The sequence below is a fragment of the Arabidopsis thaliana genome, chromosome 5, assembly GCF_000001735.4.
Source record: "Arabidopsis thaliana chromosome 5, partial sequence".
Classification (NCBI taxonomy): domain Eukaryota; kingdom Viridiplantae; phylum Streptophyta; class Magnoliopsida; order Brassicales; family Brassicaceae; genus Arabidopsis; species Arabidopsis thaliana.
This window is the reverse complement of record NC_003076.8, coordinates 10,070,900-10,089,754: the sequence shown is the minus strand read 5'-3', so window position 1 is coordinate 10,089,754 and position 18,855 is coordinate 10,070,900. Positions and strand designations below refer to the sequence as shown.

The 18,855-nt window shown below is 31.3% G+C and overlaps 4 pseudogenes across 4 annotated transcripts; 2 read left to right on the top strand and 2 right to left on the bottom strand.

Moving 5' to 3' along the window:
- Positions 1-410: 410 nt before the first annotated feature.
- On the bottom strand, positions 411-2,912 carry AT5G28076 (annotated as a pseudogene; the record flags this gene model as incomplete). Its single annotated transcript has 1 exon — positions 411-2,912.
- A 1,116-nt stretch (positions 2,913-4,028) lies between these two features.
- On the top strand, positions 4,029-4,652 carry AT5G28073 (annotated as a pseudogene; the record flags this gene model as incomplete). The annotated part of the gene is made up of 1 exon: positions 4,029-4,652.
- Positions 4,653-6,710: 2,058 nt separating this feature from the next.
- Positions 6,711-7,844, top strand: AT5G28067 (annotated as a pseudogene; the record flags this gene model as incomplete). Its single annotated transcript has 1 exon — positions 6,711-7,844.
- Positions 7,845-8,513: 669 nt separating this feature from the next.
- On the bottom strand, positions 8,514-11,731 carry AT5G28065 (annotated as a pseudogene; the record flags this gene model as incomplete). Its single annotated transcript has 1 exon — positions 8,514-11,731.
- Between the last annotated feature and the right edge of the window lie 7,124 nt (positions 11,732-18,855).

Sequence of the window (18,855 nt, the reverse complement as noted above, 5' to 3'; positions counted from 1 at the left end):
AAAAAATAGGAAAAGAACGTCACAAACTACTATGAAGGAATTTTTCGTTTAGAATTGAAGCCACAAAGACATACAAAACATAACGTTATTTGAAACGTCATAGGGCTTTAAGCTTTGAGTAAAACATTTGCTGAAGATTTGTATGGGTAAGTCCTAATTAAAGACTCTTTACATTTTTATAATACTAAATTTTGAATAATTTAAAGTTTAGAGTTTTTGTTGAATCCTTATATTTTTTTATTGTTTAATGGTGGAGTTTTTAAGTAGGTTTTTAAAAAAAAAAACAAAATAAAACAAAATAAAATATTATAAAGTTTTTAATTTAAAAAACATAATAATTATTAGAAATATTAAAATTGTAAACATACATAACAGAAAAGCAAAACAAAAGATATAGAAATGAAAAATTTGAATAACAATAAAATTTAAGCTTGATTCGGACCAAAATTTTGCCTTATGTGTTCGACTAAATCAATTTTCAATTGTTCATTCTTAGTCTGATCACGAAGTTGGGTTCGAGTGGCCATCGTATTACCAAGATTTGAAGGCATATCTGTAGAATATGTGAAATCCACTTGTGAAAAACTGGTTGATTCTGGATGTGCAAAATCGGATACATCATATTGAGTGTATCCATCTCGTTCGTCATCTATTATCATATTGTGAAATATTATATATGCTCCCATAATATTTCTGATTTTCATATTATCCCAAATAAGAGCTGGATGTTTGACAATAGCAAATCGAGCTTGCAAATCTCCAAAGGAACGCTTAACATCTTTACGACAAGCTTCTTGATTTGTAGCAAATAAAGTAGTTTTTTCATCTTGTGGTAGTGAAATAGATTGGATAAATGTAGCCCATTTAGGATAAATTTCATCTGTGAGATAGTAAGCCAAATTATAATCATTCTCGTTGTCTACTTATCTCACTTTCAGAGCTCGAACTTGTAATATATCATCAAAAACAGGTGAACGATCATGAATATTGACATTGTTTAGTATATGATAAGGTTCAAATTACCCTAAGAACTACTCTCTCAAATAAGAGATCAATTGCAGTATTTAAGGATCGATTTCCACAAAGTTCTTTTGTTCACACAATGAATTAAATATCGAGATTAAGCTAGTAGGAAATGATTGAAAATAAAGGAGAACAAAGTAAAAAGACAGCATATTGATTGGTTGTAACCGATTAAATAAAGAGCTAGAAACAAGGTATTCTCAGGAAACTATTGGTTAGTAGATCTAATGAAAGCTAGGTTGTTATCGAACCATTTTTAAACTCATACTCTAATTATGGAATAACCGGTGGTGTTCCGCAAAACTCCCTATGCTTATAGCTAAGAATAACCGGAGAAGCCGAGAGATTTTTAACCTAAATATGCATTCTAAACGAGTTCAATTGTTCACCTTAGTAGATAGGCCGATTCTTATTACACACCTATAAACCAGACTCATCAAATAATAGATCCAACTACATATACTTATGGTAGGCATATCTATTGTCTGTATTCAAGATCTAGTTAATTACTCAAGATCTAGCATTAAGTATAATCAAAGATAAAGAATTCTACAGATAACCTAGCAAAGGGGGCGATCTACTAAACCATATGAATCCCTAATGAGAAACCCTATTCCTAACAAGCAAACTACTCAGACATATTGAATGAAACAAACAACATAATTGAGTAAGAAAGCATAAACACAACAAATAAGATAAGAGTAAGAAAGGATCTCTTCACTGTATTGAGAACTGAATGAATCACTGAAAACAATGGATGAATATCTTATGTCTCTGAAAATAGGGATTGCAAAGAACTTGATAAAATGAACTTAGGTCTAAACAATGACCTCTAAAACTATATATAAGCCCTATAAAATGTCCAGGGACTAATAATGCAAATAGGAAAATCTTATGGGACAAATTTCCACTTTTGTAAATTTGAAACCGTCATGGACTTTGCTGGGCCGAAATCCGTAATCGTCCTTAGCTTTTTTTCCTTAGCTTTTGCTCCAAAATGTCTCCTCATCTCCATTGTTGTCTCAATGCATAAAATACCTGAAAAGACACTAAAAAGACTTGAGAAATAACATAAAGACTCAAAATCCTATACCTAAAACATAGATAAAATCAGTAAAAATAGGGATATTTCAGTATACCTGGAGGTCCAAAACATATGTGTCATATTCAAAGATCTTGAGAAGCAAAAACCTCTAAAACGATTATTGGTTTTCTACATCCACGTGTATATTGCCCTTTCCAAGCGGTGGGACAATTTTTCCACTCCTACTGCATACAATCAATGACTCCTATCATCCCGGAAAATCCACGTATCTCTCTAATATGGAGTAGTCGTATAAGATCTTCTCGTGTGGGTCTTCTTAGGTATTCATCTCCGAACAAATATATGATTCCTTCAACAAAATTTTCCAAACATAAAATCGAAGTACTTTCACCAATCCGGAGGTATTCGTCAACTGCATCAGCCGCTAAACCATACGCCATCATACGAATTGCTGTTGTAGTCTTCTATAGTGCCGAGAAACCTAGTCTTCCGGTAACATCTCTTCTTTGTTCGAAGTATGGAATTGGAGAGTCGATCAACAATACGCATGAACAACAACTTGTTCATTCTAAAACGGTGTCGAAATATATACGGAGAAAATGTCGGATCATCTCTGAAGTAATCGTTCCATAACGGGATGTGTCTTTGTTCACGATCTCTTTCAATATATGCTCCTTTTTTTTGGTGGATTGGCTTGGTGACGATCACCATAATTCTCTAAAGCTTGATCGATATATTGATCAAACTTGTCATCCATCATTTTTCGAAATTACAATGCGAAGAACCAGACATTTTGGATGAAGAACAATTTTGGATGAAGCAGAATGTCTTGGGTTTTGGCTTTAAAGAAGATTGGATCTTAGGTTTCTTGTATTGAAAAAAAGATTGTTTCTTGTATTGAAAAAGAAGATTGGATCTTGTATTGAAAAAAAAGATTGGAACAAAAAAGAGTGAAGTTGAGTGGAGAAATAAGAGTGGTTTCATATGATTTTATAGAGCCGGTAAAAGAAGAGTGAAGATTGGAACAAAGAAGAGTGAAGTCTGAATATTGTTTTGTGGTCTCAAACAACAGTGATACAAAACCAAACTAGTGGTAACAAACAAAAGTCATACAAAACAAAGGGTCTGGATGGATGGCGTATAAAAAATAAATCACACTTAAGATGGAGGGATCACAATTAATTTCCTCATTCATTATTTGTGTCAATTATATACAAAAAAAAAATAGAGCATCTACATGTGGATCATATTTTTTTTTGTCTTTTAATAATAAAAATTGGACGATCCATAAAACGGTCCATGCTCTCAATTTATGAGCGTTCTATCTACAAAACACACATTTCAAAAAGTAATTATTTTAAAAAGAATAAAAATATTATTTTTCTTATCAAAAATTCTATATAAATCACATCTACTTTTCATTGTTTTCACATTTCATATCAAGTTCTATTGTTTTCAAGTTCATATAAGAAGTTCAACATCTTCTGTCCTTTTTTAGACAAAAAAAAGTTCAACACCTCTTTAACATATATTCTCCAATTTTCACGTAACTATTTTAATTATTTAAAACTAAAATTAATATTTCTTTACATATAATTATAAATATAATTCATATATGTACTATCTAAATTTACAAATATAAATAATTACTATAATATATATATATTTTTATACAAATTTTTTTACATACAATTATATCATATTTGTAAAGAAAATATACTATATATATAGTTGATATCATTTTTTATTTAAATATATGTAATCAGTAACTCGTACACAACCAATGATATTATATATGTTCAATAGATTTTTGTACTTTTGTATATATTTTTTGTCGGCCAATAGATTTATTTTGTTCCACACAATTTAGTTAAAAAAAAGTTATTTTCTTTTTTGATAACAGTTTTGTAAGATTATTTACGCATTTAAACGACTACCGCAACAACTTTGGGATGTGATGCAAAGTTGTTTCAGATTATATGAAGACTCTAACAAGAAAAGAACTATGCCGAATTATTGAATGATTGCAACTATATCAAAGATATTGGCCATATTATAGTGGATTTGTTGGAGCAATAGATGGAGTTTATATTTGTGTTAAGGTGAAACCCGAATTACAAGAAATGTATTGGGATCGACATGGAAGAACATCATTCAATGTTATGGCAATATGTGATTTGAATATGTTATTCACTTATGTATGGAATGGAGCACCAGGATTTTGTCACGATACAGCCGTTCTCACAATCGCACAAGACAGTGATTCTAAATTTTCTTTGCCTCCAACAGACAAATATTATGTAGTTGATTCTGGTTATCCAAACAAACAAGTTTTTCTTGCTCCGTATAGATCTTCACGAAATAAGGTTATTCGGTATCATATGTCACAATTTGAAAATGGTCCTCCTCCTAGAAATAGGCAAGAATTGTTTAATCGATGTCATGCATCTTTACGTTATGTGATTATATCACTTGAATTTTTGGACAATATAGTTATAAACAGAATAGTGGGTATAATAAAAATTTTGTAACAAAAATAGATTTGCTACGGAGAAGCATCAAAATAAAACATGTAACTATGTTCTTGTCGCAAAAAATCAAGGTGTGGCAAACGGTAAGAAATTTGCCACGACGTTGCCACAAAAACCTTGTTATAAAGACTTACAAAAATCAACAAAACTCTCATGGCAAATATGTTACAACTAGCGTGAAAATAATCTGTCACTCGTTGTTACTACTTTCCACTAACTAATTGAAGCACAATAGTAACATTTATCTTCATAAGTTTTGAACCTAATTGCTACAACATAGCAACAAGTATATAGTAAGTATTTGTTACACTTAGGCCTTGAATGTTTTGTAGATTTTGTAAGAGTTTTTGGATTTTGTTTTTTCAAAAACTTATTTTCATACCAATCAAGATTTTAAAATTTTGGTTTCCCTACAATTTAGAAAAACTATTTTGTTGTAGTTTTCCATTCATGATTTTAGTTTTTCAGTTTTCCTAAAATTTAGGGAATCTAGTTTTTACTCCATCAACATTATTTTTCTCAAAAACTAAAAACCAATTTTTTGGAGTTTTTAAAACAAAAATATATTAACAAAAATCTAAGGCCTTGAATGGATGTTGATTTTCGATTCAGTTTTTGGATTTAGATTTTAGATTTTAGATTTAGATTTTTGTTAATATATTTTTGTTTAAAAAACTCCAAAAAATTAGTTTTTAGTTTTTGAGAAAAATAACGTTGATGGAGTAAAAATTAGATTCCCTAAATTTTAGGAAAACTAAAAAACTAAAATCATGAATGGAAAACTACAACAAAATAGTTTTTCTAAACTGTAGGGAAACCAAAATTTTAAAATCTTGATTGGTATGAAAATAAGTTTTTGAAAAACAAAATCCAAAAACTCTTACAAAATCTACAAAACATTCAAGGCCTAAAACTAAAATCTAAAATCTAGAAACTAAAATCTAAATCCAAAAACTGAATCGAAAATCAGCATCCATTCAAGGCCTTAATTACAAAAGTGTAATAACAAAAGTGATATGAAATGCAACAAAAAAACATGTGAAAAATGATACAACGAAGAGACAATATGAGTTAATAACAAATTCTTACAAATTGTGACACAACTCTCTGTGTTAATTCTTACAAACTCTCACAAGGTCATTGAAGTTAATTGCAACAGCTTATTACCTTCGGAAAAACCTATGTGCAATAAATATTCTTGTAACAATTGTTACAATGTATATACAAAAATGTAATAACAAATCTGTAACGTAATTCTTGTCACTTATAACTTACAATTAATAACAACTCGAGTAGCAATTAGCAACAACTCGTGTAGACTATTTTGGTGTTCTTAGTTACAATTAACTATACTTTCTATATTTGTTGCCAACTTATCAAAATGACTAATTCTGTTTTAATGCATTCTAATTGGTGTATTAACTCGTTTTGCATTAAAAAAAATTCTAATGTATAAACAGAAATTCAGAAAGGCATAATTAATATCATACATCAAAATAGTTGATTATATCTTACACAAGTCTTAATAATAAGATGAAAAGCATAATTAAACAAAGATAATTAAACAAGGATAATTAAACAAGATAAATGTCTTGTAACCATAATTAAATAATAATCAAACCATAAAAAGAGTAGATCACTTAAAGGCAGCATCACTTGCTTCATCCTCACCATCAAGAGCCTCATCAGCATCCTCATTCACATGATCAACTCCATCTTGGTCCGGATCAGCATATTCACTCTCCATGTTGTTGTTAGCACGGTCTGGACTGGTCACTGAAGCGTCGGTTCCTTGTGTTCGCTGCGTCGAGCCAAAGTTTGGCGCACCATTTGGCATGTACTATTTCAGACACTTCACAACAGATGCCTGCTGCTCTTGCAAGGTTATGACTTGGCGTTCAAGAGTGACTCTACCCAAAGCACCAGCTGCTGAGCTTTCACCTCGCTCGCGTGTATTGAATCCTCCAACACCAAAAATCCTTCCATTTTGAAGTGCTATAACCTGTAGAAAAATCAAAGACCAAATAAACAACTTTAGTTTCTAAACAACTTCAGTTTTTTTAAGTGATAAACAACTTTAGAACATATAAACAACTTCGGTTTCTAAAGTTTCTGATAAAAACATGGTTTGTCGTTTAAGAAAATCGATTTACGGGTTGAAACAGTCGCCACGATGTTGGTTCACAAAGCTGCATGGTTCACTACTTGAATATGGGTTTAAGCAGTCAAGAGCTGATTATTCTTTATTTCATTTACGAAGAGGAAAATCAGAAATATATATACTAGTATATGTTGACGATTTGATCATTGGAGGTAATGATTCAGAAGAAATCAGAAAATTCAAGAAATACTTGGGGGAGTGTTTTCACATGAAAGACTTGGGATCTCTGAAGTATTTTTTAGGCATCGAAGTAGCAAGAAACAAAGAAGGGATTTTCTTGTGTCAAAGAAAGTATACTCTTGAGATAATTCAAGACGTAGGAATGTTGGGATCGAAACCAGTCAGCACTCCGTTGGAGCAGCAACACAAGCTGAGTTACTCTAAAGAGCCACTCATGGATAATCCAGAGCGGTTTCGAAGACTTGTGGGGCGTTTGATCTACTTGTTGGCGACACGACCTGATTTAGCATATGCTGTGAACACTCTATCACAGTTCATGAAAGCCCCAAGAACAGATCATTGGGATAGTGCTTTGCGGGTCGTTCGGTATTTGAAAGGAACACTAGGACAAGGTATACTCTTGAAGTCAGATTCAAATTTGAAGTTGGCAGGTTGGTGTGACGCTGATTGGGCGGGATGCGCTGTGAGTAGAAGGTCTGTCGGAGGCTGGTTTATAACACTTGGAGACTCACCAGTTTTGTGGAAAGCAAAGAAACAAGATGTGGTTTCTCGTTCATCGGCTGAATCAGAGTATCGATCCATGGCTTTAACTGTATGTGAGTTAAAATGGTTGAAAGCATTGCTCAAAGACTTGGGAGTGAATCAAACCAAGCCCATAGATTCACATTGTGACAACCAAGCAGCATTGTACATAGCTGCAAATCCTGTTTTTCATGAAAGAACAAAACACGTTGAAATAGATTGTCCTGGAGTCCGGGATGAGATCATGAATGGAACGATTCGTACTCGGAAAGTTCATACTACGGATCAGTTAGCTGATGTGTTTACTAAGGCATTGGGACGACGTGAGTTCGAGTCAATCGTGGTCAAGTTGGGCATTTACAATCCATATGCTCCAACTTGAGGGGGGGGGGGGGTTAGCCAAAAGAATATCGTGTGTATATCTTGTAAATATTCTCATGTGGGTTTTTTGGTAAATTTAACTTGGAGAGAAAGTTAGACTTGGAGAGAAAGACTCTCTGTGTATATAAACATTGTACTCGATTCATGAATAAATCAGAAAACATTCTATACCTTGTACCTAGTTTTACAATATTAAAAATATTGTAAATAACTCTAAATATTTATAGGTTGAGTTTTTATAGGTTTTGCTTTTTTGGTATTGTTTGAATTATGCAATTTAAACATAGAATTTGATACATTAATTAATTTTTTGAACCGAACTAAAACCAAATCGAACCGAACTAAAACTGACCCAAACACAAAGCAAACCAAACTAACTACGGTTGTGTATGGTTAGAGTTTTACGAAACCCAAATAAACCAAGAGAAGGGAAACCGAATCCAAACTGAACCCAATGTTAAACCGAAATGCCCACCCCTATATTCTATAATAATCATGGTTTTATTCCAGCAACAAAATATTTTGGGTATGTTTCAAGCGATTTAAAGTATGAGAGTTAATACAAGAGAAGGTAAAACATATTATTCATATTATTTTTTAGAAAATCAAATAGAAAAACTTGGCTATAAAACATTAAATTCCCAAGACAATAATCATTTCCGCAATGGAATTATTCTTCTTCGGAACTTTTGAATTCTTCAAGACTTTCTGAATTTGTCATATCAAGATCGCTATCATGATCTTCAGAATCTTCACCTAGTGGATCTTCGGGAATGTCTTCAAGCTGTCCTCCAGGTAAAATTAGTTAACTTACATTCAATGCATTGACTGTCGTAGAATATTGAAGATCGTCGTTTTCCTCCTGCATTGATTCTCGTTGTGTGATGATTTCTTCAAGTATTTCTCTCGAATAGACTTTCACTACTACCAACTATTCTTCAAAACGTCGTTTTACACGTGAATATGGCAAAAAACAAACTTGATCTACTTGTGTTGTCAAAACAAATGGATCATACTTCTCATACACACGAGATGCACATACCTCAACAACACCAGGCTTATAAATTCTAGTCCCAACTCCAAAAGTCGTATCATACCAATCGCATCAAAATAATGTAACTTTCAATCCAACAGCTCCATGATATGCAATCTGAATTATTTGTTGTAGTTTTCCATAGTAAGTTTGAGCGTATTCAGAGCTCTCACGCACACTAACACCGTAGTTAGCCGTAGTTTTGTTCATTGCATGACTTACTGTATGAAAATTATAACCTCGTGAAAAATATGCATTCCAACATGTGCACTGTCTTATTGGACCTCTCACAAGCTCTTGTAACCATAAAGGATACAATGTATTCGTGTGATCACTATGAACCTGTATGAACACATTATGAGATGATCATGATATCGTATATAATACATCTTAATTACAAAGCTATACACATCATAAATTGTGAAATATGTAGCTAAAACTTACCAAAATATATAACCAACTTGAAAAGTCTCTTTCTTTCATAGTCGTTAACAAATCTTAGGTGAGACCAACATATCTTTCTCTAGCTTCGTTATCAAATAGCCTGGAAATTTTTTTATCAAGAATTAAAATTTCATTTTACGTTTATAAATATATATATATATATATATATATATGTAAATTATTAATGACCTTTTGAATGGTGCCAATTCTTCACAGTTGAGCAAAATATATGTATGAGCGATGTGGTTGTCATCATCGGTTAACCACTCATAATATGATTTTCCACTTCCACTTCCGACATTTCTAATTAATGTCGGCACGTCGTCGTACGAGTAGATGTACTGTTGAGGCAAACCACTAGCATGTCGTCTCTGAGCACTACTCGACACAATAGTCGATTCGGGATTAAAGTGGTGAGAGCTGAAATTTGTAATTTCTTCATTAATAAATTGCTCCACAATTGACCCTTCAACACTTGCTTTGTTATTCGCCTTTTTCTTAAGATGAAACATGAATCGTTGAATGGATACATCCATCGAAACTGCACCGGCCAACAAAGTTCGGCTTCTCTTGGTAAGTGAATAATCAAGTGCTCCATAACATCAAAAACAAATGGTGGAAATATCTTCTCTAGATTACAAAGTGTGAGCACAATATTACTCTTCATACGAACAACATCATTGACTTTCAAATTTCTTGAACAAAGGTCGCGGAAAAATATTCTTACATCTGTAAAAAAAAACAAAAATAAGTTTATTATACAGATTAATAACTATGTAAGTACACTTAAGCTAAATTATTCTAATTTACCTGATATTTTTTGATGGACTTCATTGGGAAGGAGTTCAGCGAATGCAAACGGAAATAGTCGCTGCATAATGACGTGACATTCGTAACTTTCCAAACCATACATTTGCCTTCCTTGATCAATGTGTATGCATTGTCCTATGTTAGACACGTACCCATCTGGAAACTTCACCACATCTTTTAACCATTTAAGAAGTTTTTGCTTGAGGAGACACCCTGAATATTTGAACAGGGTTTTTTCCAGACGATGTAAGGTGTAATTTCTTTCGATTACAATATAAAACGAGATCTTTCCGTGAGTTGATAGAATCTTTTGTTTTGCCTGTGACATTTAACAAATTGTTAATCAAGTTATCGAAAAAGTTTTGTTCGATATGCATCACATCAAGAATATGTCGAATCAGATGTGTATTCCAATATGGCAACTCCCAAAAGATGCTATGTTTGTGCCAGTGGTGCGTCTCGCCATATCCTTCGATGTCACTATTTATATGACTGTTTCCACCACATTCCACTGTTTTCTTCACCCCATAATAATAAGCCAAGTGACCTTCCAGAATTTCTTCTCCTGACAAAAAATATGGTGGGACATTGTTGACAATATGACCCTTTCGAAAAGACCTTTCGTTTTGGCGATCGAAAAACATGATCTAGAGGTAAAAATCTTCGATGACAGTCAAACCAACTAGATATACGACCATTCTTCAATTGGAAAGCATCCGTTTGATCCATACAATATGGACACGACATTCCTCCATGAGTTGTCCATCCGGACAATATCCCATATGCTTGAAAGTCACTTATAGTCCACATTAAAACTGCTTGTAAATTGAAATTTTGCTTCACTGAAATATCAAACGCGTCAACGCCATTGATCTAAAGTTCCAGTAATTCTTCTATCAGTGGTCGTAAAAAAATATCCAAAATCCGTTTTGGATGGTTTCGCCCTGGCCCTAGTATGAAAAGAAATAGATATTCTCTTTTCATACACATATCTGGCAGGAGATTATAAGGAGTAAGAATTATGGGCCAAAGGGAATAGTTACCACCAGACGATCCGAATGGGTTAAAACCATCAGTACATAACCTGAGATAAACATTTCTACTTTTGGATGCAAACTCAGGATTAAGATATTGGAAATGCTTCCATGCCTTGCCATCAAAAGGATGTTGCATAACTCCATCAAGACATGTATATTCTGCGTGCCAACTCATATTTGGTGCTGTCTTTTCGGATAGATACAATCTTTTGAGCCGTATAATATTGGCAAAGAGAACATTCTCTTGTATGGAATATGCATTCTAGTAGCCCGAACCGATGCTTTCCGAGGTTTGTACCTTGGATGTTCACAAAATTTGCAAACTGTTAGATTTTCGTCAGGATCACCCCAATAAATCATGCAATTATTTTAGCATACATCAATCATGTGGTACGACATACTAAAAGTCTGCATCAACTTCTCTGTTTCATAATAATTTCTTGGAGCAATATTACCTTTTGGTAAAACCTTATGAAACAAGTCCGGAGTATCATCGACACACGCTTCTGTTTGATTGTGTTTCGTCTTAATGTGCATCATATCAGCAGCCAACAAAATTTTTGACAAGCCTTCAACACAGTTGTCATATAGAGGCTCACTTGCTGTATTTAAACGGTTGAAAAAATCTGCATTCTCAGGATTATGGGCTTCCCAAGCATTATATTCAACCGCGGGTTCATAAAATTGTACAGTATTTTTAGTAATATGTACATTAATCAAAACGATAAAAAATTAATTAAATTATATAATATACTTTTCTATATATATAATCAATTAAATTGATAAACAACCTTCAACTATCTGATATGCACAATTTCTTTATTAATTAACTTCTATTTTCCTAATAATTAAGTAATATATTTATTTATTTAATGGAATTTCATTATTCTTATGTACATACTAATTAGAAATTCCCACAATTATATCTTTATAATTTGATATATTAACAAAGAAATCTTCTTCAAATTATTCATCTTTGTCTTCGTCTCTGTCTACCAGATCGGATCCAATCAAAGCTGTTTGTCCCCCTTCTCGACGTTCCTGGAGATGACAATATATATATATATATATATATATATATATATATATATATGAAGTCCTATTAGATGACATAAATTATCATTATATGACAAAATTGAATTTAATATTTTATTTTTTGTATGGACTAAAATAAATAAAATTTATAATATTTTTAACGAGTATAAGAAATAACTAATATAATAATTTTTATTTATAACATACCACTTCTAATTATTAATTTATGTTAGATGATATTTGTATTGAGTTAATTAATATTTCTTTTAACCAAATTTTACTACTATATATATATGTTTCTTTTTAATAGACTTTTAAAGTAAGTATTAAATGAAAGTACTAATGAAAGATCTATATTTATAACATTTTCAAAAAGTATATATATATATATATATATATATATATATATATATCTCCCTCCATGTTTAAATAATATATTTGATATACATTAACAAATGAGTTTAAGAATTTCTATTATAGATGACACAAATACATATATTTATATACACGAGTTCTATCAGATGACATAAAAATACTATTATATAACAACATTGAATTAATATTTAAATTAACCAAATTATAACATCATTCTTTTTTATTTTTATTTGAATATTTATCTTTAATAATAAGTATTATTATTATCTTATATATGGATTATAATTTTTTGTATGGAATAAGATAAATAAGATTTATAACATTTTCAATGATCACATATATCTAATATAATAATTTATATTTATAGCATACCACTTCAAATTTTTAATTTCTAGTAGATGTAAAAACATTATTATTATATGATGAAACTGAATTAATAATAAGTATTATTATTATTTATATATGGACTTTATGTTTTGTACATATGAATTAAGATAAAGAAAATTTATAATGTAAGAGAAAATAAAATATACAATAGAACATAGTTTTTCTTTATATATAGCTAGCACACCACTTCTAATTATCAATTTCTATATATTTATATTTAATGTAAATCGAATTAATATTTCTATTAACCAAATTTTAAGAGCAATATATATATATATATATATATTTTTTTTTTTAAAGAAAAACTTTTTAATTAATTATTTTAAATTCAATTTCATTATATATATATATATATAACTAATAATTTACCTTGATCGTGGTATTGACATATCTTCCGTTGAGACAGTATCTCCAATATAACTAGTTTTAAAATTCCATTCCGGTTCAACTGTTTGAAATGTATTTTCTTCGGCTTGATCGTAAAATTGGTGTCCGTGCTCAAACTACTCACCGTGAGCGGTCTGTGCTCAAACTCCTCACCGTGAGCTGTTCAAACATAATAGTTGGGTTGAAATCGTCTATTATACAAATATTTAGATACGGTAGCAATAGAAATAAGTTCTTCATTTCTACACTTTCGACATGGACACCATATTCGATCCCATCATATAATCAATAGTTTGCAAACTCTATAAAATTGACTTATCCCGGCTTCATATTCGTCGAATACATGTCCAGTGTGTCGATTAATACGATTATACATCCACTTTCTTACGATTTCTATATTATTGCTTGAAGACATTTTTTTGTTACAAAGAAAAAGATAATAGAATAGATTAAAAAGAAAAAAGAGACGGTTTGCTCAAATGAAAAATTTTAGAATGAATATGAAAGAATTTTTTTTTGTTGCTAGATATGAAGAGAGAAAACGAGAAGCCAAAGATTTGAATGAATATACAACAAAGAAGAATGATGCATATATATAGATTCGAACAAGAGAGAAAACGAAGCCAATAATTAAACAAAAACTTGGTGGAAGATCGACAAGACACCATCATAAATTTGCTATAATAAGACTGTCGCAAAAGAAGTGGCTTTGTAATCAACTTGCTGCAATTATAGTGTCGCATAAGTAGTGGCTTTGGTAACCAATTTGCTACCGCACACTAAGTGGCCTTTGATATGAGACAGGGGCAGTCACAAAGTTGTCATAATTGCTACGAAACATATTGTGAGTCTCCATTTTATTTCTAGTTGCTACCGACCCAACTGTTGTAAAAATTAAACAATATTAATAATCTTACTTTGTCACAAAAGTTTGTGACGAAACCTGTTTTGTGAAAATTTACAACAAAAATTTTGATACTAAATTCATATCAACTTTGTTACTAAAATAAAATGCATAAATCGTCGCTAATACTTACAAATCTTCTAGTTGATAATAATCGTAAAACGTTAAATGATATTCTATTCAACTGTTGTTACAAAATCGGCGACGAATTTTGGTTTGTGGAACTTTGCAACTAAATTTTAAACACATTTGGTAACATATTTGTTACAAAAAATTCTGTCTCGCAAAATGTAGCTAAATTGCTACGGGTTGTAACAAATTAGCTACATGTTTTATTAAATCGTTTTCTGTTACTAATTTGTAATTTATAAGTAGCAAAAAGTTGTTACAAATGTATGTGGTCGTTAAAACTGTAGCTATATGGACAAAACTTTCGAGTGTATAATTAAGAGAACATTTGGAGTTTGGAAGAAAAAATATAGGATTCTTTGTGAATTTCCTAGATATAATACTCATGTGCAGAAGATAGTTGTAATGGCTACAATGGGACTACATAATTTTATAAGGATTTCAAATTTTTCAGATGATGATTTTGTAGAAGAAATGGAAGTGACAGAGGTTATTGACACAAATTCTGAAACCAATGTAGGGATATGGAAGCTTTAGATACAGTTGATGGTGATGTTATGGCAAAATGACAAGCCACATAAGCCGTTTTTTCATTTTACGTTACAGGAAAAAGAAAAAAACAGACAATTAAGGGTAAAATCGTAATTCTTCCTGCGTTTTAAAGCCGATCCGAGCCGCATCCTGAACCACCTGTTTCACAGACGCGCAGATCCTTTAGTAAACCTAATAGGCCTTGATTGTTGTCATTAATGCTTCATTAACCCTAATATTGGGTTTCACTTTCTCGACTTCTCTCCGCCTCCAACTCTACGAAACCATAGTTCTTCACTTCTTCCACTTTTCCAATCTTAATAGTTGTTAAATCTTCTTCTTTATATGTTATGGAAAAATCAAAATAATAGATTTGAATCTATCCCAATCTTAATAGTTGTTAAATCTTCTTCTTTATAAGTTATGGAAAAATCAAAATAATAGATTTGAATCTATTTTTGATGTTGTATTTGAAATATATTTTTTAATGTTTTAATAATTATTAAATAGATATATTTACTTTATTTATCATTTAATTTATAATTAAATATTATATAATATGATCTACAATATTGATCCGCTTTCACCATTCAAATCTTTATTTGGACCGCTAATTTCGTTTGATCCACAGTTATACTGCTATATCCGCTTGATCTGCTTAATCCGCTTTTGTTCAGCTTGATCCGCTTGATCCGCTCCGCCCGATAAGCTTTCTCCATTCGGAGCCAAAAGGGTAACAAACAAAAGTGATACAAAATAAAAGAGCAACAAACATAAGTGATAGTGATGTCAAACCAAACGAGTGCAAATGGGTCTCTGTGTCGTTTCTTCTTTGCACAAGTGATATCGTCGACCACCTGCAGACACAAGATAAGAAACCTACAGTAAGAGCAAATAAACACAAGAAACCAACATTAAGAACAAACATAAAACATGGACGTAAGATGATACAAGTTCTATGGTAGGTGAAAAACGTTCATACTAAATTGGTGGAATGGTTTGATTATCTTGTTGACTAGTTAGGAGTTTCAAAAAGCTTGAAAGATGATTAGAGAAAGGGTTAAAGGCCATCTAAGCCCATGTTATTAGGTTTTGTACTAGGAGTTCTCATATATATATGTAATGTATGTTATGGATTAATGTAACCAAGGCTACCTCTTTGAGCAATCACCCTCAAACATTTATACGAATCACAATCGAATTTTTTTTTGTTTTTGTAGACAATCTTAAAGCTTCTCTCTCTCTTTAGATTCTTTGCACAATAAAGCTCTTCATGAGCTATTCAATTTCTCTTCTAATAAGCTCAATGAGCATCAATCTATTCTTGTCATATTTAGCAGATAGCAAGTAGGATCTAAGTAGTTGTGGGAAGAGAATTCTTCTTTTACATGGGACAGCTTAGGGGAGTTAAACGAGGTAAAGAAAACACGGACTCTTCGTGAGACAAATAGGTCAAAAGAACCTTAAAAGTTCTCACACTAATGTCTGATTTTGTGGTGAAGAGATGCTGCTATCTACATCCAAGTGATCTTGATTTTGTATCTTGCTACATATGTTGTCTCACCCAAGTCAAGCCATCCGAATTAGCCAGAAACTTTTATTGCTACCTCTGAAGATACAAAATCTAGATCCTTTCAAGACATGAAGTGAATCTTGTGAAGTGCATGTTTCTTGGTCTCATATTGCTGCTAATAATCCTTCATATTTGCTGGGTTCAAAATTGAGACTGATTCGAGAAGATAAGAGCACACATAGATTATGTGCCTTCATTAGATCATGCACTGAAAATCAAGCTCTTCGATCATCTAAGACAAACTTAACAACGTCGTTTTCACACCCGCTGCTAAGTTTGCGGGGAAGTATTAGAGCAAACATAGAAGCCCAAGAAATGATTATTAGAGAAGTCCATCTATGCCCATGTTATTAGGTTTTGTACTAAGAGTTCTCATATATATATATACTAGATAAGGCCCGCCTAAATAGGCGGGTAAAAGATATAAATTTATTCAAATATTTATCGATAATATTTAAAATTTGAATAGTAAATAGTGATCCACACACTTTTTCTAATATTTAATTTAGTAATTTTTGAATTAAATAAAATTTCAATCATACACATTCAATTTTACTATACATTTTAACTATCTCTTTCATCATAATAAACTGCTTTTTAATTTTATACACTCCAACTTATTGATGATATTTGAATTTTAAATTGTAACTCATATTTTTCAGTATTTAATTTAGTATTTCCTTAAACTAAATTTCAATCTTACAAATTCGATTTTACAATACAATTTAAATATCTTTTTTATCATAATACAATACAATTTAGTTCGATTGTATACAATTCAAATACAATCCAATTTTTCAATACAAATAAAATTTAATTCTATACACTTCATCTTATTGTTAGTTTTCCTTTTTAATTAAAAAAATTATAAGTTAAATTTTTTAGATATAGAACTATAAATTAGTATATGTAAATATGTTTTTTTTTTTTTAAAGAAACTTTTTTTTAACATATGTCAACATCTCAATGATAGACCTGACACGTGTCATGATCTCGTGAGTTAGTAACTCCGTACTTTATATAATAAGATATATATATATATATATATATATCTATGATGTTGTCATGTAACCAAGGCTGCCTCTCTGAGCAGTCACCCTCAAACATTTATATGAATCACAATCAAAATCATTTTTGTTCTTCTAGACAATCTTAAAGCTTCTCTCTCTCTCTTTAGATTCTTTGCACAATAAAGCTTTTCATGAGCTATTCAATTTCTCTTCTAATAAGCTCAATGAGTATCAATCTATTCTTGTCTTAGAAATGTCAACAATTACCATCAATTAACCCTAATTTATCTTCTAAAATTCCCTATTCAGGAAACCCTAATTTTGATAAAATCTAACAATAACCCTAATTAATCCCGATATACACAATTAAATTGTTAGATCTATATATTCAGAATTTGATTGGACCATGGCTTGACACAAATCTCCAATTTATGCACGTTTTCTCTCCGATTTGGTTCACCAAACTCGTCCATGTTGACCACCGTCGGTTGAGATGATGAGGACAGTGGATAAGAGACGAATTTCGTTGATATTCTCTTCCGATTTGATGAACATGAACGCGTGAGGCTGATGATCATCAGAGACCGTTCAATCGCCATCGCACCAAAGAAGAGAATAGAGATATCCAGAAATGAGAAAAACCACAGGCAACTGAAAAAAAAATATTGTTTTGTCAAAACACGCGTCCAATGAGAAATGGACACGTCATCGAACCTTAACACCAAAAAAAACTCTAAGCTTAGGTCGTTCGTAAGTTTATATCACATGTTTCATTTAAATTTTGTCTTATTTTGCTAAGGATTCTTGATAAGAAATTTTCAATCCCCAATGGACCTGCTCTAACATGACAATTTGTGTAGAATCGTTATGACGTGGTAATATATGCTAGGATTGAAGGATGACATATGATTGTTTTGGTTGAAATGAAAAGAATCGAGAGAAGATGTGATTGCAATTTGTCTTATGCCATGTAGCTTCCTCTTAAATATTTTTCATTTAATTGACATAAACACATGGAAAAACTTTAAAAACTTCTTGCAGCTAATCAATTTATAATATATATGTTTATTTGAATTAAATTAATTAAAAGAAAATTTCTAGAAAATAAAAATCAAAAATAAGTAAACAAAAGATTAGAAATAATTATACAGTATACAATGATATTGTCGTTCGTTAATCAAATAAAATATGAAAGTATGTTTTTATAACATGAATGATCAAAATAGACAATTGTTTTGTCTTTGTATATCAAACCCGAAACAAACTAATCTATTCTCTGGGCATGGATATTGTAAGGCCCAATTAAATTCGGCCCATCAAACGAAACCAACCCTAATAATCTGAAAGAGAGCTATAT